General features: G+C 46.9%; 1 protein-coding gene and 1 pseudogene across 3 annotated transcripts in view; both read right to left on the bottom strand.

Moving 5' to 3' along the window:
* kifc3 (kinesin family member C3) overlaps window positions 1–4,147 on the bottom strand; it is a 36,545-nt gene extending 32,398 nt beyond the window's left edge. For 2 of the 3 annotated variants that reach the window (XM_041041939.1, XM_041041947.1), the window contains exon 1: window positions 3,815–4,146. The gene's annotated coding sequence lies outside the window, so the exon portion shown is untranslated. Of the gene's footprint in view, window positions 1–3,814 lie in introns of all 3 variants that reach the window. The other variant, XM_041041931.1, reaches the window with a different exon arrangement.
* Window positions 4,148–5,638: 1,491 nt separating this feature from the next.
* Window positions 5,639–25,516, bottom strand: LOC121185699 (annotated as a pseudogene).
* Window positions 25,517–27,456: the final 1,940 nt, after the last annotated feature.

Here is a 27,456-nt window from a genome sequence, read left to right as displayed (position 1 = left end):
TGTTTACATCTCCCCTCTGTGCTTAGCACACACACACACACACACACACACACACACACACACACACACACACACGTGAGCACTCGCTGTGTGAGGATCAGCCGGAGAAACTCTCCTGATGCTGTTCAGTTTGAGTCGACAGTAAAACAGTGACACTACCACTGACTGATCACTTCACTCCTTTCACACTGACTCAATGGAGAATACATTACCCATGATGCACCTGGACCTCGGACAGCTGGGTGGGAGACAGGTGTTTTCGCTCACTTCTCTCTAACTCTCCACCCCCAGATGTTTTCTCTCTCTGACGAACTGAGTCTGATAATGAACGAGTAAATCACATTTCCTCGGACGAGGCTAAACCTCGTGATGCTGCGTCCTTCTCTCATCAGATTTACTCCACGTCTGATCTCCTGACCGGCGTCTGCGACCTGAAGCGACACCACGACGAGCCCTGACAGAGGAGGACCGTAAAAACCTGAGCAGAGACGTGAGCGCAAAGATCGGCTTCGACTCAGAGCTACAGGAACTCAGCAAACACCCGGTTAATCTTTAATGATGTCTGAGCGGCTGTGAGGACGGACTGACTGCTGCTGGTATGTGCTTGTTACAGAGACACAGTGTCCTTTTCCCATGTAGACCAGACACAGCTGCAGCAGAGGACACCCAGCTGCTGTGGGGGGTCAGCCTAAACATTAGCCTACCTGCTCATCCACGTCGTGGTGACGTGTCAGAAAGTCCGGCCTGAACATCCCGTCACTTTTTACAGTGCTGTGTCCTGTTTGGACCGTTCTGCTGTTGGACGTGTCGGGACAACGTGACAGTTTCAGACAAATCAACAGGTGAACTACACGACTGAAGAAGAATCGTCACTGAGCAGTGATTTTTCCATGTGGAGTATTTGGGACAGACTGTAAATCTGTGCAGCAGCAGGACACTCATCATGTCCTCGTCATGTATGAGGACATTTCATGTCAGAGTGCTCTCTCTGATAGACCAAAGGTCTGGATCAGATCCCTTAGATTTGTGTATTTGCTCCACATCAGTCAGAGCAGCATGTTGTTCAGAGCGTCCTGCTTCCACGTCAGTAAAGACGTGATCAGTGGTTCTGCTCGGTGATGTGGCTGCTGCTCGGCCTCAGCGACGAAACCCGAAAAAACTCAGGACAAAAACTGAGATTATTTATAGAAAATGGTCTACGGAGCGGTCAGACTGTGCAGACTCCACCCTGCAACGCTCTGATGTTACTGTCATCATCACCGCGGTGATTCAAGCCACAACACACACACACACACACACACACACACACACACACTCACACTCACACACACACACTCACACACACACACACACACTCACACACACACACTCACACACACACACTCACACACACACAGCATGAACAGGAAACCAGCCAGTGAGTCTGGATCCCAAATGTCCTCATGAGGACAGGAAAAACACATAAATCCTGCAGAGTGAGAACGTTCAGAAGCTCCTCACTTCATCAGTGTCTGAGGTTTAATCTTAGGTTTAGGACAGAGCTTAGGACTGAGTTTAGGACAGAGTATAGGACAGGGTTTAGGACAGAGTTTAGGACTGAGCTTAGGACAGAGTATAGGACAGAGTTTAGGACAGAGTTTAGGACAGAGCTGAGGACAGAGCTGAGGACAGAGTTTAGGACAGAGTTTAGGACTGAGCTTAGGACAGAGTATAGGACAGAGCTGAGGACAGAGTTTAGGACAGAGTTTAGGACAGAGCTGAGGACAGAGTTTAGGACAGAGTTTAGGACAGAGTTTAGGACTGAGCTTAGGACAGAGTATAGGACAGAGTTTAGGACAGAGTTTAGGACAGAGTTTAGACGGTTCACTTATCAGGACGTTATGTCACTGTAACTTCTCATGAGCTAAAGAAAACCTGCTTTGTTTTCAGCGTTTCCAGGACAGTTCGCAGGATTCAGAGGAATCTGCTGACAGAAGTCAAACATCATATTCATGTTTTCATCCGTGTATAAACAAGAGCGGTTGAGTTTTCGTTAGCTTAGAACGAGCCCTTCATATCTACACAGGGAGGGGGGTCCTCTTTCACAGAGCCCGCCATGTTGCACCGCCATAACTCTACAGTAGCCCAGAACAGACAAACCAAACTCTGGTTCCAGCCTTTTGCATTTTTATGTCACCTGAAGGTCACCTCTGGTTCTCCTACACACCTGGCAACGCAGGCATGAGGGAGGGAGGGATTCAGCTAGTTGCAGTCTGAGACATCACCACTAGACGTCATTAAATCCTGCACACTGGTCCTTTAACATATTCACAATGTACACTGGAGCTAATCCAACTGGTTTTTCACTGGTTTGTTTAACTTAAAGATCCAGTCAAACCAGTAACTGAATCCTGCGACAAATTCAGTTCATTCCAATGAAACTGCCGCGATTCGTGGATTCACACACGGAGGCGTCGCTGGCCAATAACAATCCGTCCTGACAGAGCTGACCCGCGAGCGGACGGAGAGCCGCAGAGTCCAAAACGCAGGAAGTGATCAAAGCGTACAGACAAGCCTCTGAATAACCCGTGTGAAGTCGTGTTGTTGAAGCTAACGTGAGGCAGTGAACAGCGGGTTCACTGGAGCTCGTCTGATGGAATCAGCAACAACTCAGACAGGAAACGTACAACTAAACCAAAACTAGGAGCTAGAAGAGGCTGAAAGGCTCAGAGAGCTGAGGGAAGAAGTCTGCTGCAGTGATCAGCTGATTCATCTGTTAACCCCCAGTTAATCATTCAGGTTAGTAAGGTCCTGAACACGTGATGGTCTGAGGTTCCCTCTGCCGTATGGTGGGGTGACCTGCTTATCTTTAGGTTTCAGACTACAGACGTCTGAAGGCAGCACGGTGGTGTGTTCACTGCCCCCACAAAACCTAACAGACGATGAAGATATGAGTCTGCAGCAGAACAACCTGAGTACAACCTGCAGTGATCATCGTTACTGCTGCGATGATTAACTGTCAGTCTGTCTGTTAACGAGTTAACGAGTTCTTCTTGAAGCTGTCACAGCATTAACAGCACTTTGATCTCTATTCAGTAAATACTGACAGCAACTGTCATCACCACCGACACACAGACACGTGTGTGCGGTGTGTGTGTGTGTGTGTGTGTGTGTGGTGTGTGTGTGTGGGGTGTGTGTGTGTGTGTGTGTGTGTGTGTGTGGGGTGTGTGTGTGTGTGTGTGGTGTGTGTGTGTGTGTGTGTGTGCGGTGTGTGCGGTGTGTGTGTGTGTGTGTGTGTGTGTGTGTGGTGTGTGCGGTGTGTGTGTGTGTGTGTGTGTGCGGTGTGTGTGTGTGTGTGTGGTGTGTGTGTGTGTGTGTGTGTGCGGTGTGTGTGTGTGTGTGTGTGTGTGGGGGGTGTGTGTGTGTGGGGTGTGTGTGGGGTGTGTGTGTGTGTGTGTGTGTGTGTGTGTGTGTGTGTGGGGTGTGTGTGTGTGTGTGTGTGTGTGTGTGTGTGTGTGTGTGCGGTGTGTGTGTGTGTGTGTGTGTGTGTGTGGGCCAGGTGAGGCCGAGGCTCTTTTGTTGGCGCTGAAAACCGCTGAGGAGAGAAAAGAGCTTTGAAGCGGTGGAAACTGCTGGACGCGGTCAAACAGCGAGGTGAATCAGATCTGCACCGACCGACACTTTCAGCCGTCGGTTCATTTGAAGGACAACAACAGCCAAACAACACGGCGGGGACGGTCCCGACAACCGGGGAGCGGCGTCCCCCATACACCACCCAAACCGGACTGCGTGCCGCGAAAACTGTGAAGGAACCGAGAGTCAAACTTTTCCTTACCTCTGGTCCCAAGCAGCGACTCCTCTCCCTCCTCTTCCTCCCCCGCTTCTCGCTGGTTCCTCGCAGTAAATTCCTCCCAGTTTCCGCCGGTAAAGAGTTCAGCGGTTAAAATGTGAATTAAAAGTTGAAACTCGGCCGTAGAAGCGGTCGGTGTCCGGTTTTCCAGCCGCGGAGGAGCCGAGTGTCGCCGCGCTCCGCTGCTGCTCTGCGCCGCTGAAGAGTCAAGACTGCTGGCTGACTGCGCTGCGTTCACGGACTGTCGGGCATGTGGGCACTATGTGTATGTGTGTGTGTGCTGAGCGCGCATGGGCCAGGAAAAAAAAAAACTAGTGAGCTCAGAGGAAATGAGGGCGGGACGGACTTGTGGCTCTGACCAGCTGAAGCACCACAGTAAAACTTTAAGTTTGCTGGTTCCTGGATTTCAAAGAGCAGAGAAATACATGACACTTTCTCATAAAGTTCCAGCAATTATCCAGCACCTCTGAAGTTCACCACTTAACATGTCGCATATATGTTTGAATGTACATATGTATATCTCATACATGCAAAAACAACAGTTCATGGTTTTAGGGGGCGACACATGACGAACAGCTGTGGATCCAACCGGTGAGTTTACAATAGCATCTGATGAACGCACTGCGACGACAGGACTTCAGACACTGCGCCAGTGGTTTTATACAAGAAATGGGTCCAACACAACAATCACCGGCTGGTGGATCCAAGTGTCCCACGATGCAACGCTCAGACTGTGGCGTAACGACACGGTTCAGAGGACACAACCTCAGGCTGATAAAATCACAGCTCACACTTCTGCCTAAAAACACCAAGAAACTGTGTTCAATCAATCAATCAAACTTTATTAGTACATCACCTTTCACACAGGTGAGTGCAGTTCAAGGTGCACCACTGATAAGCGGATAAGACAGAATGAGTGTAAACCATGATAGAGACGTAAAAACTAGATTAAATGAAAAACTACCAAAATATATTAAAAAGACAAAACAAACAAAAATGCTATCAATAAAATACTGTAAAACAGATTTTCAAATATGTAGTAATAATAATAATAATAATAATAATAAAATGTTAGACTAAACACTGTTTAAAATAATTATTTCTTGTCTTCTCCTGTATATATTTTCTTGTGGAGTGTTGCAGATTAGCATACTGGTCCGTGGATGGTCACATTAAAAAAAGGAAAATTAAAAACTTGAATAAAAACACCTGGTTTTGTTTGTCAGTGTCAGGTCTGCACTGTTAGTTCAGAACTGATGTTTACTGCTTACCTTGTTTTTATTTTACATACGTAACTAACATAACTATTTTTTATTTTTGTTTGTTGTCTGCTTTCAAAACACACACACACACACACACACACACACACACCAGCTGAATTTAATGGTTTTATTTACAAACTGGGTGTGTTTACATGTTGCAGCGCCTTCACTGGTTCAGTGGAAATACCATAAAGTTAATGTACAGCGGCAGAGCAGCTCTATGAGCAGGAGACATGTACGGTTACACTTCTTCTTCTTCTACTCTCAGTAATCAGCAGTGATGATGAAGCTTCCTGTGTCCAGCAGCAGCTTTCAGCTCTGCATTGTTTCTCTTTTCCCGCCTTTTCTTGTTCTCTGTCTTTTCCCTTCGGCTCAGACGGACACAATGAGAGCTTCCTTTGCTTCCTGAAGCTTTTCCTGTCACACACACACACACACACACACACACGCGTGACTCTCAGCGACCTGGAAACTGGTGGAGTAAAATCATTAAAAGTCATTAAAGCTCAGTTTGTGTCAGACAGTTATCGAGCAGTTCACAGTGGAAACAGGAAACAAACAGCAGTGTGATCACAGTTGGAACAGAGAAACTCCATCATCTTTACACAGAGTTCAACAGCTTCATCAACAAACTCTGCACAACTGCAAACTCCTGGTCACTAACATGAGACAAATACACGTTCAGTCTCATTTCATATCAATAAAAACAAAGAAAACATCATCATCACTATTAATAATGAAGCTGCTTCTAACATGAGATCAGCTGAGTGAAGGCCACAGTGAGTCAGTGGCTGTGAAGCTGCGAGAAAGCACCGAAGCTGCAGAACAGAAGCTAGGAACTCTGGGAAATTTAGTTTCACGATCATGCCAAGGATCTGTGGTCAGTGGTTCAGACACTTATTTAGTTGTTGTGGACGTTCCCTGTTTCCTCACAGGGGCGAAACAGCGCCCCTCTGTGTTGTAATGGCTGGTGAATATCAGCCTGTCTGTGTGGTCGAACACAGAACTGCACCTTACTGAAGTCTGAACCATCAGCTTTCCCTGTGCTGTGATCCCAGATCTTACATCCACAGATGTTTGGTAACTCATCAGCTTTCAGTTATTACGTGAATATACAATCACAAGGAAGGAAAAGAAAAAAGTAGTAAAGAAAAGTGAAAAAGAAAAACTACAGGAAGAGGGAGGTAGACAAAATAAAGAGCGGTAAGTCTGAAAAGCTTTTCTGGGATATTTTAGTTTTGCCAGTTTCTGGGGCTCTGTTTTCGTGTTGGAGCAGAAAACAGTTATTTTCCTTCACTGTGCCCGTTTGGTTTATTCTGGTTTCTATGACTCGTCATGTGCCTGGGAGGCGAGCTGAGGCGGAGACTGTGGTCATTCCAATCCAGAGGCGTATTACAACTTAGAATTAGTGCGATTGGTGCGGCTCACCTGCTCAGAGCAGGTTACAGCTCAGTGCACGTATGTTCCACGCTGTGTTCTGATCACGGCATCGATGAGTGATTCCTACCAGCTCTGTAACCTGTGACAGTTTGCAGGTAGTCTGTGCCGACGGCCTCTCCTGTGCTCAGGTGAGTCTGTCTGCAGGTACCTGCTCCACCTGCGGTCTCTAACCTGAGTGATGCTGTTGAGCCTCAGCTTGTCAAACTTTGTGCAAAGAGCAGAATAACCACAGAAACCTCTGCGCTCGCGGTTTGAGGAACTGTTCACGAAAATAGAGCCCACTGTTTTTTTAAATTCATCCACCATTCCATCATCTAACAACTAAACAGAGAGGAAACCACCAGAGAAGAAGAAAGTGAGAACAGTTTGTGAGACCAGAATGCACTGGGGCGTCTTGTTTGTCTCTGCCTCCACCTGAAACCCCCTGCCCCCTCTGGACGTTGGAGAGAGGCATTCTGGGAAGCAGAGGGGCTCGTTTACTGTAGAAAAAGACCAAACAGGTGGAAGAGTCATAACGTGTCCTGTGAGGATGACAGCTTCCTGTCCAATCACTCCTCCGCCGCCTCCTCCCTCTCCTACTCCTCTTTTTTCTTCTTCTCCTCTCCGTCCTCCTCCTCCCCTCCTTCCCCGGACGCCACCTCCACAGTGAGCAGCTCCTCTCCTTCCTGTCGCGGCGTCATCCTGATAACGACGGAGCTGTCGGCCGTCTCTGCCACCGTGTCGTCGTCGTCCTGAACCCGAGTGACAGGAACCGGAGAGCGGCGGTGCATCGGAGAGGGAGGGGGGACCGGAGAGATGGAGGCGGGAGCCTGGGAGGGACAAAAAGAAAGAGATGGAGGGAGGGGGACGGAGTGGATGAATTAGTCTGTTTATATCATTCTTACATCCAGCTCTCCTTGCCTTCAATCATACCTCCTTTTTTCTGTCCTCCTCCATTTCCTCCTTCCTTCCCTCATTCTTTCTTTCTCTTATTTCATTATTTTCTTTCTTCCTTTCTTCCCCTTTGCTTCCTTCCTTCCCTCCTTCCTTCCTTCCTTCCTGATAATACGTGTGCTTTGAATTTGTTTTGCAGTTTGATTCAAACACACAGGAACATGTTAAACTGAACTGATCAGAGCAGACAGAGGTGCAGTCATGTGATACATGACACGGTCACTTCTGTCCACTTAACCTGACATGACAATTATTGTTATTATATTTAGCATATTTAGAATGAATGAATGAATGAATGAATGAATGAAAACACTCTCAAACAGCAGCTGATGGGTTCAGCAGTCGTCACATGATTATTTTACATTCTTTCATTTTAAACTATGAACTTTGAAAAGTAAAAAAACTTTTTAACCTTCAAGTTAAAATGAGTCCAAACTGCTGCTGTAAGTTTCAGTATATAACAGATGTGTGTGTGCGTGGTGTGTGTGTGTGTGTGGTGTGTGCGTGGTGTGTGTGTGCTGTGTGTGTGTGTGTGTGTGTGTGTGTGTGCAGTGTGTGTGTGCGTGGTGTGTGTGTGCTGTGTGTGTGTGCAGTGTGTGTGTGCTGTGTGTGTGTGTGTGCGTGGTGTGTGTGGTGTGTGTGTGCTGTGTGTGTGCTGTGTGCGTGGTGTGTGTGTGGTGTGTGTGCGGTGTGTGTGCGGTGTGTGTGCAGTGTGTGTGTGTGCAGTGTGTGTGCTGTACCTCTGCTGTGCTCTCCGATGGTTTGTAGGCCTTCTTCAGTTTGGCGAATGTTCCCTCCATTCCCGCCTGCTCCGTCACCTTCAGCGCCGCCTTGAACATCGTGGGGGTGTCCGGTCTGGGCGGGATCACCTCCATCGCCCCTTTACCTCCCTCCTTCTCATCAGGCTTCTTGTCCTTTGTCAGCATCTTCCTGCACAAACACAGAGACACAATGACGAGTTACAGGGAAACGACACTGTGAACGGAGACGCACAAAACATAGAATCTGTCAGAGCTCAGACGCGCCCAGTGTTTGTGACAGAAATAAAACTGCTTGAATAAAAAAAAGAGAATCTAACCTACAAAGACAAAAGCTACAGAGGTCCCACACATCCATCCACTCTGCTGCTGCACCATGATCTGACTGAGAGCATGAACACAGCAGGAGGATCACTGAGCTGAGCTCATCTGACCCGACTCCCCACCGTCTGCACCGAGAAGATTAGAGACCAGACTAATCCTGTTCAGCACCGGAGAGAGATCAGACGCAGGAGACGGAGACAGACGGAGGCGGAAGGGGACAGACGGAGACAGACAGAGACAGCCGGAGACAGACGAAGACAGACGGAGACAGACGGAGACAGACGGAGGTGGAAGGAGACAGACGGAAACAGACGGAGACAGACGGAGACAGACGGAGACAGACGGAGGTGGAAGGAGAGCACCACATCTGACAAACTGGGGGGGCTTTTGATTTTTACAATTCGTTATTATCTGAAGCTTAAAAGTGATTTTTCCACCTTAACTCTTCGCTGCTGCAGGAAGTTCAGACGTCAGACGATGAATTCATCTTCCTGAAGCTGCTGCACCTCTGCACCCTCTGATCTACACAAAACTTAAACAGCTTCTGCGTCATCTCTCCTGCCAGAACAATTTCTACTGTCAGCGCTCACATGACGACGGATTGGACGGATTTATCACGTCATTTATCAGAGAATGAAACCTGCTGTTTTCCATCCAGAGCCAGAGCTGTGCCACGTTTCACTGGAAACCATTATGATGTTTTACTGGACCTGATCTTCATCCTGTCTCATGCTTTCATACCAGAAACGCTGCAATTTGTTTTTCTTCCTCTTAGAAAAGCTGCGGAAGCATCAGCCAGTTTAATAAAATCCTGGTTCTCAGCTCAGTTTTCATGTTTCAAAGTTGTCCACGCTGACTGTATGAAAAACACCTGCAGGCTCACACAGAGAAGTCGGCACTCAAAACACGTCCAGCTGCTACAATGAGAACGTTCAGAGAACGTTCAGAGAACATGCAGAGAACATGCAGAGAACATTCAGAGAACATGCAGAGAACATGCAGAGAACATGCAGAGAACATTCAGTCTTACTTTGCCTTCTTGCGGAGCAGCTTCTGGGACTCTGGGTAGTGCACCAGGATCTCTGCCAGGTCCTTCTTATCCAGGATGAAGAGGTTGGCGAATCCGTGTGCCTTTACGTTGGCAGTGCGACGGTTCCCTCCACCTCCCGCCAACAAACTGACCAATCAGAGAGAGGAGAGAGAGTCAGGTGTCATGTAAATGTCAGAGAAAACTGTGTGAACGCTGAATTTCCACTTTTTGTAAATGTTAATCAGTTAATAAAGCATTTTGAATGGATCCAGATGTTCTGCAGCTGTTTCCACTGTTTCCACTGGAGAGGTCTCTCTCATGACTGTCCACAACCTGGCAACCCAGATGTTACTGTCTTATAACTGATCTATAAAACTTCAGTAAATGATTTATTAACATTAATAAAGCTTAGTAATAAACCCCTTCATTCATTCATAATTCATCCAATCATCCAACCTCTGTGTCAACAGTAAACTCTGAGGCCCCCCCCCCACACACACACACACACACACTGTCCCACATACAGAATTTAAATTGGTTAATGGGATGACAGGAAGCAGCTCTGACCTGATCTCTCCGAACACCGAGCCGGCTCTGATGGTGACGAACACCGTCTGCAGGTCAGGACCGCCCACCACCTGAACCTCCCCCTGCTTAATGATGTACATCTCCCTGCCGATCTCCCCCTGAAACACACACACACACACAGAGACCAGGTCCACACCCACCGCTGCTGCTGCTGCAGCTCACTCATCAGGTTTACCTGCTCACACAGGTGCGCGCTCACCTTTTTGCAGACAAAGTCTCCGGGCAGGTAAACGACAGACTTGAGCCTCGTCAGCATGTCGAACACCATCTGTCTGTCGCAGCCCTGAGACAGAGACACAGACCGAGACGTTCACATCTCACAGTGACGTCAGAACATCTGTCTGTGTGTGTGTGTGTGTGTGTGTGTGTGTGTGTGTGTGTGTGTGTGTCTGACCTGAAACAGGGCGACTTTACTGACGATGGCGTAGTTGACGTCCACAGCGATGTCCAGTCTCATCTTCGTAGGAAGCTGCACCAGCAGCTCCTGTTCGTCTGCAGAGGAAACAGAGCTGTGAGGCTGCTCGCTCAGAATCACTGCTGAGGATCTGATCTAAACCCAAACACAGCCGGAGCTCTCCACAGGTTTAACATGCACACTTACCCAGCATGCCCTGGCTCTTCCAGGTGTAGTCGTACCAGGTCTTGATGCGGTTCTGGACTTCCCGGGGGATGCTGTAGGAGTTCATGTACTTGACGGTGCTGTCCATACAGGCCCGGTAGTAGTTCTCTCCGGCCGTCGCTGCCCCGACCACATCTCTCATCTGAGACAAAGAAACCACAGCGAGGACCAGCAGAGTCAGGTGAGCCCGGACTCAGAGATCCAGCCCGTCGTTTGGTTCTGGTGCCAACTTTATCTTTATGTTTTGGATTTTATTTACTTTTTATTGTTTCACTGAAAAGAATTTTGCAGATTTATTTCTGAAATAAAGTTCAGATTTTTCTTATGTGGCCAGAAATCCCGAACCTGTCCCTGAAAGCAGAACGAGCGGGCGGTGGAGGCGTTCACTGACCTGACCAATCATGATGGAAAACGCAAAGACACCAACGAAGTAGTTGATGAGCTGGAAGCAGATCTCAAAGACGGTGGTAGGGTCCGGCAGTCCCCCGATGGTGATCAGCGTCTTCACGGCGAAGTAGTAACAACGAATGTAACTGTGGGAAAAACAGAGAGTTTCATTTGCTCAGCACATCAAATATCAACCAACTGGAACTGTAAGAATCATCAAATAAAATAAAAATAAAATAAAATAAAATAAATACATTTTTAAGACTGAGGCATTTTGGAGTGATTGCTTTTGAAAAGTGATGAAGAAGCTAATTCATCAGTTTATTCCTGCGCATACAGACACACTGTGAGTGTCGTGGTGAGGAGCTGCTCTCCAATCATTAACACCACGGGACTGATGAATGTTAGCAGTGTTCTCAGAGCGTCCTCATCACGGACGTCCACAGAGACACGTCACGTCTCTTACGCGTTGCCTTTTCCATTGTAGACCCATTTGGTGGATCCCAGTCCTTCATAGTCTGAGCCCCAGTAGAAGAGACAGGCGTTGATGTGCAGAGAGTAAAGCAGGTAGGTGGAGGTTCGTATCACCCTGACACACACACACACACACACACACACACACACACACACACACACACAACAACAACAGAGGGTGAAAACTGGATGAAGTGAACACTAAAATATCTGTGTGTGTGTGTGTGTGTGTGTGTGTGTGTGTGTGTGTGTGTGTGACTTTCCCCTTAAAACGTTTTAAACTTCCAGCAGAATAAAAGACTCTCAGAGAGGAAGGTCTCCGTCCTCTGTCCGTCCTCTGTCCGTCCTCTGTCCGCGTTAGCGTCGCTCCTGTTTAAAGCTCCTGTGCTGCTTATTTCGGAACTTTCTGAACTGCAAACAGCAGCTGTGTTTGGTTTCTGTGGAACTGTTCTGATAGAAAGTGTCCTCACCTGTAGATGTAGGCTTTCTTCATCACAGCTTCCATCCTGTCGTTGAACTCGAAGAAAACCATGTACTGAGAGACAAACGAGAGAATGAAAGAGTCATTTGTTGATCCTGAGCTCAGCAGGACTCAGCAGGACTCAGCAGGACTCAGCAGGACTCAGCAGGACTCAGCAGGACTCTGCAGGACTCAGCAGGACTCTGCAGCGTGAGCGTGCGTGTGAAGAGAAACTGCTCTGACCTTCAGCAGACGAGGGAATCTCAGCAGAGAGTTCACTCCAGTGAATAAGTAAAATATCTCCATGGGAAACAGGCTGATGACGTCCATCTGTGAAACACAGCAAACACACACACTCGTTGATTTAACGTGAGAACTGAACAGAGCTGGATGTGAGATCAGCTGTGTTCCTCCATGTGTCGGGAGGACCCTGGACCCTGGACCGCACCCGTCTTCACCAGGACTGACTCATCTCTCTGTCCACTACATGTCCCTTTGTCATTTTACTGTGTAAGACACATTCCTGCTGTGTGAGACACGTTAACTCTTGTAAGTGTGACCCCTCAGTGTCTTCGGCGTGGACAGATGCAGAGATCAGGCCTCACCTTAAATCTCTCGGTGGTCATGTAGTTTTCTCTCATTTCCTTTTTATCACACTGTAACAGAGAAGCTCCAGGTTAAATACGAGCTTTGTGATTTACTGAGATAAAAGCTGAGGCATTTTTATTTCAGTCACTGACCACGATGTCCCCTCCGCGGACAAACTGCAGCCTGGGCTGGAAGACGAGGATGTCGGTGATGTAGATGAGGTCGCAGGTGTAGTCGGCCAGCAGCCACAGGTGGATGTTTTCGGGGGTTTGGTAGGGGAACGCCCAGCGGACCGGGATTAACCACACGTTCCAGTTCCACGCTGCCACCACGAAGAACAGCCAGATCACGTAGATCAGATCTGTGGAGACAGAAGACGAAAGTCCTCATCAGCTCAGGTAGAAGGATCAGTGTCAGCGTCTCCGTCCTCCCACTTCTCTACCGACCTCATCATAAACAACAGATCCTCACATCGGAAGCTGTTTCATTTCTAAATGTACAGAATGAACGTGTCAGTAAATAAACAGAGGAAATCCTCAGACTTTCTTTCAGGAGGAAAGGTTCAGCTTCTCCGACACATCGTGTCTGTGCTCACCGGTGAAGGGGTCGATGCTGGAGGGGAAGCGATACTCCAGGATGGCTCGGAGCCAGTCGGGCATCGGGGGAAGTTTGGGCGGCTTGGGAATTTTTACTGGGTGTCCCAAAAGTTCAAATTGGAACAACACCTCTTCTTCTTCTGCTGCTGCTGCAGCATCGTCCTTCTTCTCCTCCCCCCCTGAGGCAGGGGGAGGAGGGGGAGGCGGGGCTTTGCTTGGGGCTGCAGAGGTCGGGTGAAATTTATGAGATAATTCAGTATTTTTTGAATCATCAGTGTCTTTAAGGTTTGAATTCAACGTTCATACATTCACTGACATTCAACTGTGTCACACAGCCTTCATCTGCGGACTGCAGAGTTTGCTTGGTTGCCATGGAAACAAAGATGTTCATCTATCGGACTTCTCGTCCACATTGGCTTGAAAGCTGAGTAAGTGGACCTTGAACTGAGATTGTTTAGTTTTTCTTTTGCATCTGACAGACGTTTGTCCGAGCTGAAGTCCAGCAGGTGTTTAAGGTTTGGACGTCTCACCTGAGAAACCTGCGTTTGCTGATGAAGACTGTGTGACAGAGTGAAGCTCTTTGACATTTGGATTTAATTTTATTTATTAAAATTTTGAGAAGAAGAGGAAAAGATAAACCAGGTGTAAAAGTCAGGACATACAGGCCGTGGGACTTTCTTCCTCAGACTCGTCCGGGTCCACCAGCCGGTCCCTCTGTCGCTCTGTTCGACCTTTAAACAGCTTGACGAGCTCGTTCAGACGATCCTGGACCACAACACTGCCGACGCTGGCTGCTGACAGAGGACGCATCCTGCGGGGCAACAACAGGACGGTAAACATGGAGGACAAAGGTGAGACAGCTAAAGGACGTGTTCGTGTAATTTCTCTCACTCATCATCTGCAGTCCGAAAGTCTCCCTGACTGGACCAGGTCTTCAGGTCAACCTTCAGCAGTTCATCATCCTCCTCATCTCCATAACTGAGGGAGACACAGCAAGAGGACACAAACATGGACACACGAGGGTGTAAATATGAAGAAATCACGGATGCAGAGAGGTGCAGCAGTTTAGTCCACGAACAGAATAACAGACTCAGTGAAGGAGAAACCACAGAGGATCTGCACTGGATGGTGCCGAGGTGTTAAAGTGCTGTGATGTTTATAGTGCCCCCATCAGGCCAGTCAGCTGCAGTGTACATGGGTCACATGTCTGTTACCTGAGTTTTGACAGAGGCATGCCAGGGACAGTCAGGGTGGTGGACTCTGGTTCTGGAGTTGTGATAATTTGGGGGATGTTCCGGCCGTTTCTCTGATCCACATCCTGATCCACATCCTCCACCTTCAGCACCGGAGCTTCACCACAGCTGCCTGAAGACCAGAGCAGACACAGACAGACAGAACTGTTGGACGTCTCACAACGAATGCTGCCGAAATGTAAATAAGCAAAAGGAACGGTGCACAGCAAAGAAGCCGAGCCCGGCGCGGCACGTACATCCACCTCCTTTAAGATCACCTGAAGCGTGGCTAGCAGTTAGCTGATGGCGAAGCAGTGCAGAGCTGCAGAGCATGATGGGAGTTATGTTGAGGAGGATGTGGGGTGTTAGGGGACACCTCAAGACAGAAAGGTTTGTTTGGCATGTTCAAGGTTTGGATCTACACAAAATTAAATGTCTACGAGGTTTCTCTAAGGGTCTGCAGGAGGAGGGTGGGGTTTAAGGCTGCTGAGGATGCTGGGAGTTGGAGTTAAGGCGTCTGAGTTGGCTGACGATGCTCATGCAGCACTGGTGCGCCTGTTTGGGGAGCTGCGACAGCTCCTGGGTCAGCAGGGCGAGCTCCGGTGGCGGGTTCAGCATGGATAGTTTGGGAGGGTTGCGGCAGTGGTCATGCATCAGCTTCCTGCAGCTCTCCAGGCACTCGGCAGCGTGAGGGAGTCGAAGCAGGAAGCTCTTTATCGGAGAGCAAATGTCAGGAACTGGACGGAGAAACAGTCAGAGTCAAGGACAAGATGAGAACTTCCTGGATCCTGGATCCATAATTACAGAGAGCAGTCCAGAAAAACTGGGATATTAAAGATTGACCTGGCTAGTTGAATTTTTATTTCTGATAATATTTTTTTAACAGTTTTATGCTGCTCCTTCTTCAACAGCTGTTCTGTTTTCAGCTCTCACCTCCACATCCACCTTTTTCTTCTGCTGCTGCTTCACTTCCCTGAAAGAGGAAGAAAAACTCAAATTTAATTAATATGAATTAATATTCTTCACTTCTTTTAATCTTCACAATATTCTAATAGCTGATTTATGAACCAGGAGATTTTGGATACACGTCTTTATAAAGGATAAATGCTTGAGGTGTTCAGGAAACGAAACTTTAACTCCTGCAGAGCCACGTCTCAGCCCAGGTGGTCCTCATCTCCCCCCAGAGCTCTGCACCCAGCCCAGAATGCTCTTTGGTCCTGGCATAAAGAAAGGTGAAATGTTTGCTGGCTTCTTTGTGTGAAGAGTTTCGTATAAAGTTTCACCTGATCTGTGGTGGTAGTCGGGGCTTCATGACCTTGTGGCTGTTGAGTGACCGGACTCTCCAGGTCTCTCCTCTCTGATGCTGGCTCCACATCTGTTGATGAAGGAGTGGCTTCCTCTGGTGGTTCGGACTCAGAGGGTGGAGTCGGAGGTTTGGCGGCCTGTACAGCAGGCTCCGCCTTCTCCACCTGAGCTGTAGCCCCAGTTTCATCTTCAGCCGGACACACGTCGACCATGCACCTGGTGAAGACAGGCAGGTTTCAGGAATGACTGAAAGGCAAAACAAACCTCCTGAACGACTTTACTGGCTTCTCTGTGTGATCATCACTGTGTTCACAAACAGTACGAGGTCAAAGTTTACGGGAGGTGCAAATTCACACAAAGTCAAGACAAAGATGAAGCTGTAGGTGGTGAAACAGGATGAATCCAACTCAGTTTACATGGTATCTGTGATGTTTGGTACAGTTAGGAGCAGAAACCATGTCTCATATAATGAATATGAATAGAATTCATCCGACTGGATCCTGAAGTCTGAACCAATCATTTCTGTATGTATTCAGATATTTATGCTCTGGGCCAAAGTGGTGAACCAACTCCTCACACGTGGGAACAGACAACTGGAAAAGTTGGCGATAAAGATTCAGAAGTTGCTCGTGAATTAGGTATGACCAAACGTACACATTCAATACTGTGCCTGGTGAGCTGCACTGAAGGGAGGATTCCAACCTACCTTTTCAGGTCTGCCCTGGTTTACAGAAGCAAAGTTGGCAGAAAGCAACGCAAAATAAAGTTAAATGTAATCACAAGGAGAAAGTGTGGTGAGACGCAAAGCTCCTTCAGAGACAGACATGCAGCAGGTGGCAAACGATCCGGGCATAAAGAAACTATTCAGCACCAAAGCCCTGCCCTGGCTCCAGGCTGAACTAAAGCTAAGAAAGCTAAGCTAAACAGTAATTTAGTTACAGCACCAACTGACTCCCACTCAGTTGTGTAGGAAGCTGTGGAACAGTGGACCTGCTCGAGCAAAGATACTGGAGGACTCATGGACGTTTGCCCACCAGTCTAACCTCTGTGTTGTGGAGGTGGAGACAGCCTCTGACTGTGTAACCCAGAGCGTCTTTTGGCTGAGGTACTGCAGGAGCATGAGTCCAGGTCTGACAGAGACCCTCCAATAAGAACAGATACCGGCCTGGAACAGGGGCAGGACCTCAGCTCAGAGCAGCAGAGCGTGAGCAGGCCAGGCCACAGTGCACTGACACAGACGTTTTTACACAACTCTACCAGAGCATCAACTAACAGAAGTCATGGATTCATTCATGATGGTGTTACACAGATAAAACTGGATCTGACTCATAGGTGTTGAAGGAGCATCCCACCATTTTACAGCAGGGGCAAGCTTTAATCTAAGTAAGGCTGAGCTTCAGGGTTTTCTCTTACTCAGCAGTCCCTTTGACATTTTCCACAGGACTCCTATTGTCTGTACTGTCCTCACTGTCCTCCCGCAGGTTCTGCAACCTGAGCGGTGTGCAGCAAGGGACAAACAAGACAAAGAGTCCCTGTCAGGCAGTTCAGCTCACTGTTTCAGAGAGAAGTTAGTTAAAGGCAAAAGCATCAGAGTCGAGCAGACAGCAGCAGTCTGGTGGCTCCGCTCTAACCAGCAGAGGGTGCTCACACACAGGAAGTGCACAGTAAAATACAGGGATGATCCTGCTCTTCCTACCTGGAGTCACTGTGATACCACACATGAAACAGTCCAACCCTGACCCACTGAGTAACAGACACTAGGCAGGAACATCTTTGTGCTCCGGTGCAGAGATACAGATTGATGCCAAATGAAAGTAAAACCCAGTGTAAAGTGTGTGAGTAAATGTACTGAATGAATGAATAAATGAAGCATCTAATAAAAAGTTGCATTTTAGTGAAATGTCAGCACGAACATTAGGAAACTTGTTTGTTCTTTTTTCCAACATAAATCATATTCATTCAGCTTCGTTCCCCTGGTCATTCGCTCCCCACCTGCAGTGGCTTTATGGCCCCCCAAGAGGCCCCGCACCCCGGTTTGAGAAACACTGAGGTAAGGTGCTGCAGGTGTTGCCTCTGACCTGCCCATGTCATTTTCAGTTGATAAAGAAGCTGCAGCAGCTGTACCTAGGAGCAGCGACACAGCAGCAGAATAGCAGCAGGATGGTGGTTTGAGTTGTCGACTTACTCAGGGTCGTCCTCGTTCTCCTCCTCCAGGATGTTGGGCAGTCTGTGGACAAACAGCAGGACAGTTGTGTGTAGAGAGACACTGCGTCCCTGAGCAGTTTCCTCTAAAAACACAGCGTTAAAACACTCAGAGTTCAAGGTGAAAACCAGAGTCTCTGTGTCAGTTTGTGGAAGGGTGATGGTTTGTGTTTGTGTGACTTACTGCTCGTTGGACTCTGGCAGCGTTTCTATGACAATCTTAGCCGAATGCTCCACCTCCAGCTGTCGGACCGCCTCCTCTGCTGCCTTCCTGGCCATCTCCTCTGCAACACGGGCCGCTTCCAGGCGCTCCTGCTGCAGCCTGAACGAGGAGGAGGAGGAGGTGCGCAGATGCTCACCAACATTCAGGCAAATTACACGGTTTAATATGGAGTGAAAACAAAAAGTCCTGCTAATGCCCCCTACACCTCTATGATACCCCAGGTCATTCTGGACCAAAGTGTTTTGAACTGTGGGACAAAAAGAACAAACAGAAGAAGGAGGGAGAGGAAAACAGAGTGTTGTTGCTAACCTGTCCTCCATGTGAGCTAGAACTGCCTCGCCTGCCTCCTTCTTGATGCTGTCCATCAGTGGAGTCCACTGATCCACCTGCGTCTCTGCATTTTCAGTCTACGACCGATCACATAGAACATGTCAGGTTCTGTTTTAGTACCTTTTCAAATACCTTAGTACTGATGCCACTGAGCTAGCCTCCGTGCTATGGTGCCTAACATGGTCTTTTCTCCTGTACCTCCTGGTACCTGCCCTGGTACTAGATTAGCAGCCTTTAAAGTGTCATGGTGCCAGCCTTGGTAGGACCATGATCTCCTGGTATCTACCATCCGGTCGCTGCTGTCCACCCTTCAAAGGACAGCAGTGAATAACTCTGTCCTTCAAAGTGCCACAGTACCCACTCTGATGAACACCATGTTAACATGTGTTATGTTAACATGCATGATGTGAATGTATGGGATGTATGGGATGTATGATGTGAACATGCTATCGTTAGCATGTTAGACATTCTGCTGGTCACTGTGACTTCGAGGCTGGAACAAGATGAGTCCGGTGAGACTCACCTCCTGTGGACTCTCTTTGTTCCGGGACTGTGACTCTTCTCTCACCTTCTGTTTGTCCTCGTCCTGTTCTATGTCCTCCAGCACCAGGTCTGTCTTCTTCTGTGAGACGCAGACTGAATGCCACATGGCAGGAAGAGCAGGGCTGAGGATTATCTGTGCATATTGTGCTATGCATTATCTGTCTTTGTGTGTCTTTTATACTGTATGTGTCAAACTAATGGCAACTCTGACTCCATGTCACAGACAGTGATGGATTGATGGATTGATGGATTGATTGATTGATGGATTGGTTGATTGGTTGATTGATTGATTGATTGATTGATTGATTGATGGATTGGTTGATTGATTGATTGATTGATTGATTGATTGATTGAATGATTGGTTGATTGATTGGTTGATTGCTCCCTGCGCCCCCCAGGTTTACCAACCAACAGAACAAAAAACACATTAAAGTTTTACAATTAATGTCTTTATTTTCACGAATACAGAGAAAAATGCTTTAATGAGCTGCGATGTCTGCACTGAGTTAGCTGCCTTTACAACATCCGCGAAAGCCTTTAAAAGCAAACAGCTGTCCTGAACTATCGGCGGACTGAGTCCACACTGCTCTGTCTGTCTGTCGTCTGTCTGTTAAAGTGTCTCTGCTGCTGTTAGTGTCAGTGTGAGCGACTCTGTCCGGCTCTTCCTTCTCCTTTTATTTTAAGGGGCTCTCGCCGCCTTTCCCCCCTGAAACAGAAGGAGAAGAGCAGCCCGGTTAGAGTCCGCCTCATCACTGACACCAGCCCCTGCCAATCAACACCCATCAACCAATCAATCAATTCATCAGTGCATCTGTTTCTGCAAAGCGAAGTTAGAGAGTAACTTAACGTGTCTGACCAGGTTTCACCTGTAACTACAGCTGGCAGTGATGTCACGGTGCACTGACACACCTGAGAGTTCACTGCTACATCACTGCATCAAGTTAAACCAGATCAGCAAACGTGAGACTTTCAGTTTCCTGATAAACTGATAAAGAAAAAGCTTCAAGTTCAGTAGAAACAGACAAAAGACTCGAGTCCTGACTGAACCTGCTCTGACTGTGGCCAAGTTTACGGAGCAGCTGTTAATGAAAGGTGAAGTTAACCAGACAAACATCTGCCAAACCAACCAAGTTAGCCTGAAGTCTTTGAAGTCTTGTGAACACTAACTCTCACCTGTGTGTGGTCGGTTTGGTAAAACATTAAAACCTGTCTGTGTGTTGATGTGTGTGTGTGTGTTGGCTGTGGAGAGGTTGTACTTACTGTTCTGCACTTCGTCACTGCCTGCTTCCTGCATGAGGACGACAAATATGGTCATGAAATGTTCAGGGACGGTCCGACTTAACTTGGGTTGATGTTTATGAGAGAGGGACTCTGCAGCAGCTCACCTGCTTCTGTACAGGCTGAGGCAACATGCGACCGATCCCACTGATGATCCAGCCCATCATACTGTCAACACAGCAACAACATGTTAAAAACAAATCTAACGTTCGCTTTCCTAAGCTTTCCTCCTCCATGTCACACGTGTACACGCAGCTGCTCAGACGTCTGATGTGTCTGATGTAAAAATCTGTTATAAATCTGTATATTATAGGCCGAGGCTGAGGGGGAACTCCCATGATGCACTGAGTTCTTCTCTCTCTCTCTCTCTCTTCCTGTCTATACTTTCCACCACTGTAGCTGCTCGTATTTAACGTTTGCAGTGGAAGAGTCCCAGTTAAAACTGTGTGTTTCACTGGAATGTTGATTAAACGTGTTTCCACCTACTTGGGCTGAGGCTCTGCTTCTTTGTTCGACCTGTGAGGAAAAAAGAGCACGGTTACGATTAATCCTGCCTTCACTGTTATTTCCTGACTGCTGACAAAGGCTTGACTTACTTCTCAGTGTCAGTGGCTGTTTTTTGGGCGGTTGGAGGTTCTGGGGGTGGAGCCTCAGCTGTTTGAAAGAGCAGGAGACACTCAGGTGATCTCTTCAAACACCATCAGACAGATAATGATGATGACAGGTAATGATGATCTGAGGCTCACACATATCTGCAGGTACCTTTGGATGGAGCTGGAGCTTCAGTCTTCTCACTGCTGCCTGTCTTTGAGAGGACATTGATCTCTGGCTGAGGAACCACCTTCTCTATACCCTGTTTTATCCAGTCCATCATCCTGCCAGTCACACAAACACAGAACATATGAAAGAACCACACGTGGACTTGTCTAATGTGATGGACTCATTGTTCCACATGCAACTGTAGAACTTCTCAGTTTGTTCCTCTAGTTCTTGCTCCATTTGTCTGTGTATCACATTCCAGACAGACGACTAATCCTTTGAGTCACTGTCTGATGTTTTTCTGTTATTCTGTCAACACAAATAAATAAATAAACACAATCTGGTTAACATTAACCAGATCAGAGCTTCAAAACAACTTAATGGAAGAGGAAAGGCAATCTGACGTTTGGTGTCCACATAGTTGATATTCCTGCATGATCCCATATGTTCCAATATGTTCCTGCCTCTTCCCGGCTGGTCCCGATTGTTCATTGTCTTTCCCGGCTGTTCCCGATTGTTCCTTATATTCCCAGCTGTTCCCGATTGTTCCTCCTCTTTCCCAGCTGTTCCCAATTGTTCCTCCTCTTTCCCTGCTGGTCCCGATTGTTCCTCCTCTTTCCCGGCTGTTCCTGATTGTTCCTCCTTTTTCCGGCTGTTCCCGATTGATCCTCGTCTTTCCCGGCCGTTCCCGATTGTTCCTCCTCTTTCCCGGCTGTTCCCCATTGTTCCTCCTCTTTCCCGGCTGGTCCCGATTGTTCGTTGTCTTTTCCTGGCTGTTCCCGATTGTTCCTCCTCTTTCCTGGCTGTTCCCGATTGTTCCTGTATCTTGATGGATGTTGCTGGATGTTCCTGCCGATTGTTCCTGGATGTTCCTGTCTGTTTCTCGGATGTTCCCAACTGTGGTTGCCTCTTCCCAGATGTTCCCGATTGCTCCCGATTGTTCCTGCCTCTTCCCCCATGTTCCCGTATGTTCTTGTCTCTTACCAGATGTTGCTGATTGTTTCGGCCTCTTACCGGATGTTCCTGCCAGTTCCTATATGTATCCCATCCTTACTGACTTTTACCTGATGTTTCCAAATGTTCCTGCCTCTTCCCCGCTGTTCCGATTGTTCCTGTATCTTGATGGATGTTGCTGGATGTTCCTGCCGATTGTTCCTGTCTGTTTCTTGGATGTTCCCAACTGTTGTTGCCTCTTCCCAGATGTTCCCGATTGCTCCCGTTTGTTGCTGGCTCTTGAGATATGTTCCTGATTGTTGCTGCTTCTTACCGGATGTTCCTGCCTCTTCCTGGATGTTCCAGCCTGTTCCTGCTAATGTTGGTTTGTTCTGCAGAGAACATACACTTGCACGGCAAAGCATCCTCCTTAACATTAATGTTCTAATAAGGATCTCTGCCGTGTCTAGCAGAGCTTAAACTCTGTGAACCATAGCAGAGACGGACGGACCTGGGTGGGGAATGCTTGTCGGTTTTGCCCTCTCGGTCTGATTCCGCGGCGACGACGGGAACCTGAGGCTCTGCAGCTGAAAGACGAGAAAACAGGTGATGGATACGATATCCAGCCTGAAGCTGAGCTTTGTTCACGGGAACATTCAGACCTCCTCTCACCTGGTGCAGTTGCTGTCTGATTCACCTGAGGAGAAACAAACACAGGGTTAACAAAGGTATGTGAGGTCACATGACCAGCAGACAAGGTTGTAGGACATTAAAGGAGCATTTCACTTATTTCATTCATTGAGTTCAGTTTACTGGTCATGGTCTGTTCTTCTCAGCCTGTGGAAACAGTTTCTAAAGTCCTCTGCTTCTCCGGAGCAGAGAATAGCAGAGTAATGTGAGGGTTGTCTGAGCTGAGCCTGAACCTCCCGTCGAATCAAGGTGCTGCACTCAGAGGATGAAACGTGTCCCTGAAGGCTTCTGTCCACATCCTCAGGCTGAAACTTCACTGCTGCTCCATAGTTCAGTTTGTGGTCACACTGAGCAGGGAATCACAAACAGATCCTCCACCAGAGGATCTCAGCTTGCATTCAGGCTCATAAGGTATTAACATATTGGAGGTATGATCAGGGGCCAGGTCTGTAACGTACAGGTAACCACGCTGATTTGAACGGGTTATGTTAAATTCTTTGTGGATAAAAAAGCTCCCGTGTTTGAAATACTGCAAAGATGGAAGACAACAGACTGAACAACAGTCTTCACCTGATGCTCAAAAGCAAGTTTGTCATCAAAAGTAACACCTAGGTTTCTGCACAGGTACGCAGGTACCTGGAAATGCCTCTAAAAAAAAAGAATAATATACATAATTTAACTTAACTCGTACCTCGGTGGGAGCCTTGGCTGGTGACAGCTCTTTACTCTTCAGATCAGGCTGAGGAACAACTTTCTCCAAACCCTGAGCGATCCACGCTATCATCCCTTTCCTGTGGGAAAAACCAGCAGGAAATGATAAGTCAGGCTCTTTATCAGAGACGAGGCCGATCCAGGTCCAGGATCTTCACATGGACATTTTCTGAAAGATCAGAGCCCCTGAAGCGCGGGATGTGGTGATGCTTTTAAAATGAGTGATGTTTACATGTTCACTGACAGGACAGAGGGACGTGGTATCAGACGAGACGTTAACGCTGTTAAAATCATATAAAGGCAAAAAAAATCCATGTTTCCATTTAACAGATAAATGAAAAATGATAACAGGAACCAGAGGATGTCTGAAAGCTGGATGTGCAGTGAGAGAGGTCAGCTCATTATTTGGCATCTGCCTGTGGATGATTGTATGAAGCAGCTCACTATTTGGCATTTTGCATGTCGGTGTGTTTATAAAGCAGCTCACTATTTAGCATTTAGAGCTTCCTGTCATTGTTACTCACTCGTCTTCAGGTTTGCTGTCGTCCACGGTTCAGAGAGAACAGATGAACATGAGTCAACACATGAATTTCATACAAACCAAAGGATTAGAGTCAACGTCCAACCAGCAACTTTTGTTTACACAGACTCATCTGCTCCGTTAGTCGTTTAATATCAGACGGTTTATTGTAAAATGATTCTGTATTAATTCATCTGGATTGTCCTGCTGATCTCTCCTGGTTGAACTATTTCAGAGACACACACACACACACACACACACACACTGTATTTACCTGGCTGTTGCAGCAGTTTCCTCCTGTAAACAGATGTGATGGGAAAAGGAAACACACAGAAACATTATCACAGCATGCAGGACACCTGAAGTCTGGATGAATCTCTGTTGTAGGAGCTGATTCCAGGTCAGACTCTCGCCCTCACCTTGGTGGTGGAGTTGGCCCGGCTCAGTTTAGGTGAGGCTGCAGGTTGAGGCAGCGCTCCGCTGATCCAGGTCAGCACACCGGTCTGAGAGCCGGACGCCGGGCTGAGAAAACAACAGGTTAACTTTGATTCAGAGGCTGAAGAAAAACAGGTTAAATCAAATTAAAATGAAAACAAATGTAAGTTATTTAGAAATCAAAGAACCAAATTAACATCATGGTTAGAATGTTGGATGCGATGTGACAGAGCCTGTTCCTCACTGACCAACCAACACAACCTGCTTCGCTCTCCTGAGCTAGTAACTGCTAGCAGCTGAGCTAGTTAGCCTGTGCCTTAGCTGTGAAGTGGCAGGTTCTGTGGGCGGCTGTGGCAGACAGGTACGTCCCAGTCTGATTAGCATGTTAGCTCTTTGACTCTGCCTGCTGCTGCTCTGAATGACAGAAGTCAGATTTGGTGTCTGTGTTCTTCATTTACATGTTGTTTTTCTTTTTGTTTAATGTAAAACGTTGGTTCTTGTCGTGTGATGAGTGGGTGTCATCCTTACTCACCTGTTCCCCTCTGACGTCGGTGCCTCCTGCTTGGGTTTGTCAGATTTTGGAGCTGTCAATCAAACAGTAAAGTTGGTTCAGTGTGGAGAACAGAACCAAACTGAGCCATAATGATGAACTCTGACTGAGCTCACCTTCAGTTTTGCTCTCATCTTGAAACGTCACTTTCTTCTCCTGTTAAAGGCACAAAATCATCTCATCTCTCATATAAACAGAATAAAGGTACTTTCATCATTTACTTGTTTAGATAAAACACATAAAAGTATTAATGTTTGTAGGATTTCAAAATCCAGATAAGTTAGTTTGTGCACCTGTGAGTCAAAAAAACATTAAACGAGGCGTCATGTACCTGAGCAGTGGGTGGGGCTGCAGCTGGGGGCGGAGCTGGAGCAGGGGGCGGGGCCGGAGCAGGTGCTGATGCTGGTGCGGCAGCAGGTGTCGGGGCAGCGACTGGTTTCTCCTCCTTCTGCTCTTCACCTTTTTTTGAAGGAGGCTCAGGCGGCTGGGGAACGACTTTGACCACCCAGCTCAACATCCTCAAATAAAACACAGAGACAACATTAAAACAACGTTTTAGAAAACCATCATCATCAGCGAGCACACACCGGGCATGTTATTTTAGGTTTGAGGCTGGTTTGTGTGTTTCCTTTCTTTCTATTTTTCTTTTTTCTAAAGATTAAATTACCTGGATTTTGAAGGAACTGTTCTGTTGGCTCGACTCGTGATTTTCCCCAAAATGTACTTAGATTTTTAACAAATGTTTTCTTCCTGACAAAGTGATGTATTTGAGATTAAAAGTTGGATGACAAGTGAAAGAGCTCAGAAAAGTAGCAACGTGAACGTCTGCTGTTCAAACTCCATCTGCTGAGGAAGATCTTGCTGTGAGACTGAAAGCTCCAGAACAACAACAAACTCTTCATTGTTGATACTGAATGAAAAACTCTAACACGAGACTCCATGTTCTTTAAGGTCATTTCATCAAACTGAAGTATTGCACATCTGCACATACAGAAATGTGTAGAAATATTATTATTATACTGTGTGCAACAACAACAATCAATATTTATATTAGCTCTGTCTTTCTTGCATTATTTTTTTCTACTGCAGCAACTTTGTATTCTATTCTATTTTTATTTTTATTTCTACTTTTATTTAGACTATTTGTACATACTTTTTTATTTATTTAGATTTGGAGTGACACTACTTCTAGGCTGCTATAATTTCGTTGTATTCTTTTACAATGACTTCTGATTTCTGATTCTGATTCTGAGAAATATTTCTCACAATGTGTCGTGAGAAAATATGTTGCTTCTTTAAAATGGAAAATAAAATCCAGTGTGTTTGAACAAAGCAACGTGAGTGGGAGGAGCTGTGCAATGAATCGAGATTTAACCTTGTAAATCAAATACTTCTGCTTAAAATTTAAAAGTGTTACTAACTGGATTTAAAAAACAAATAAAAAAAGAATTATCTGTGTCTGAGTTTACTAATGACCCGCTTCTCTTTGTACTGTGCTTAATGGTGTTTAGATCATGTCTGGCTGAGTGTCAGCCTCAATTAGAGCTGACTGATCATGACCCTAATCCTCCACAGGAGGTCTGGCAGCAGAAAACACCTGTGTCACCAGGTTCCTCCACATACAGTCAGCTCAGATGGAGTCCAGTTTGTCACTTACACTTTCCAGTCAGCATTTTAGCCATTTAGCCTGTCAGTCAGTCAGGTAGCCAGTTTGGTGGTCAGACAGACAGACAGACAGACAGGTAGGTAGGTAGAGGGGTAGATCACGTTAGGAAATAAACATAAATATTAAAAAATAAAACAATAAAAAGCAGCCCTCTGAAAACAGGCAGGGAGCTCCCAGGAGAATCCGTTAGCTTATTGGTAGGTTAGTCAACTAGCTAATCAATGAGCTAACCAGTTAGCTAGTCAGTTCTTTGGCCAGCTAGCTGGTTAGTGAATTAGCCAGTTCAGATACACAGAACTTTATTGTCCCAAGTACGTGTAATGAACGAGATTTCGTTTCACCGGCTCAGAAGATCACAGAAGTTAAAGGCAAAGAAAAACACAATAAAGTAAAATAAACTAGAATAAGGAACGAGTTAAAAAGTTAGCCAGTTAGTCAGTCATCCAGGAAACCAGTTAGCCAGCAGTGAACCAGTCAGTTACTGTGCAGAGCCGGGCACAGAGCTGGGACTCTGATGTGGCTCAGTCTGGTCGGGCTGATTGTGGCTGAGTGTCGGCACCTGGCTGTGTTCAGGACCGTAGGACGGAATGAGAGCCAGCACTGGGCCTCAGCTGCCAGGCTCAGTTAGACCCTTTCTTGGACTGAAATATTGTCAGTGTTCTCCGACCCTGACAGACTCCGGTCGGTTCATCTGTCTGAGCTCATCAAACCACAATTTAACTAAGAAAACTTTACAAATCACTTTGTCCGTTATTTTTCAAAACTTTCATGTCTGTTCCCAAAAGAAGAAC

The sequence above is a fragment of the Toxotes jaculatrix genome, chromosome 1, assembly GCF_017976425.1.
Source record: "Toxotes jaculatrix isolate fToxJac2 chromosome 1, fToxJac2.pri, whole genome shotgun sequence".
Lineage (NCBI taxonomy): Eukaryota > Metazoa > Chordata > Actinopteri > Toxotidae > Toxotes > Toxotes jaculatrix.
The sequence above is the reverse complement of the archived record's forward strand: the minus strand, read 5'-3'. Positions and strand labels throughout refer to the sequence as shown.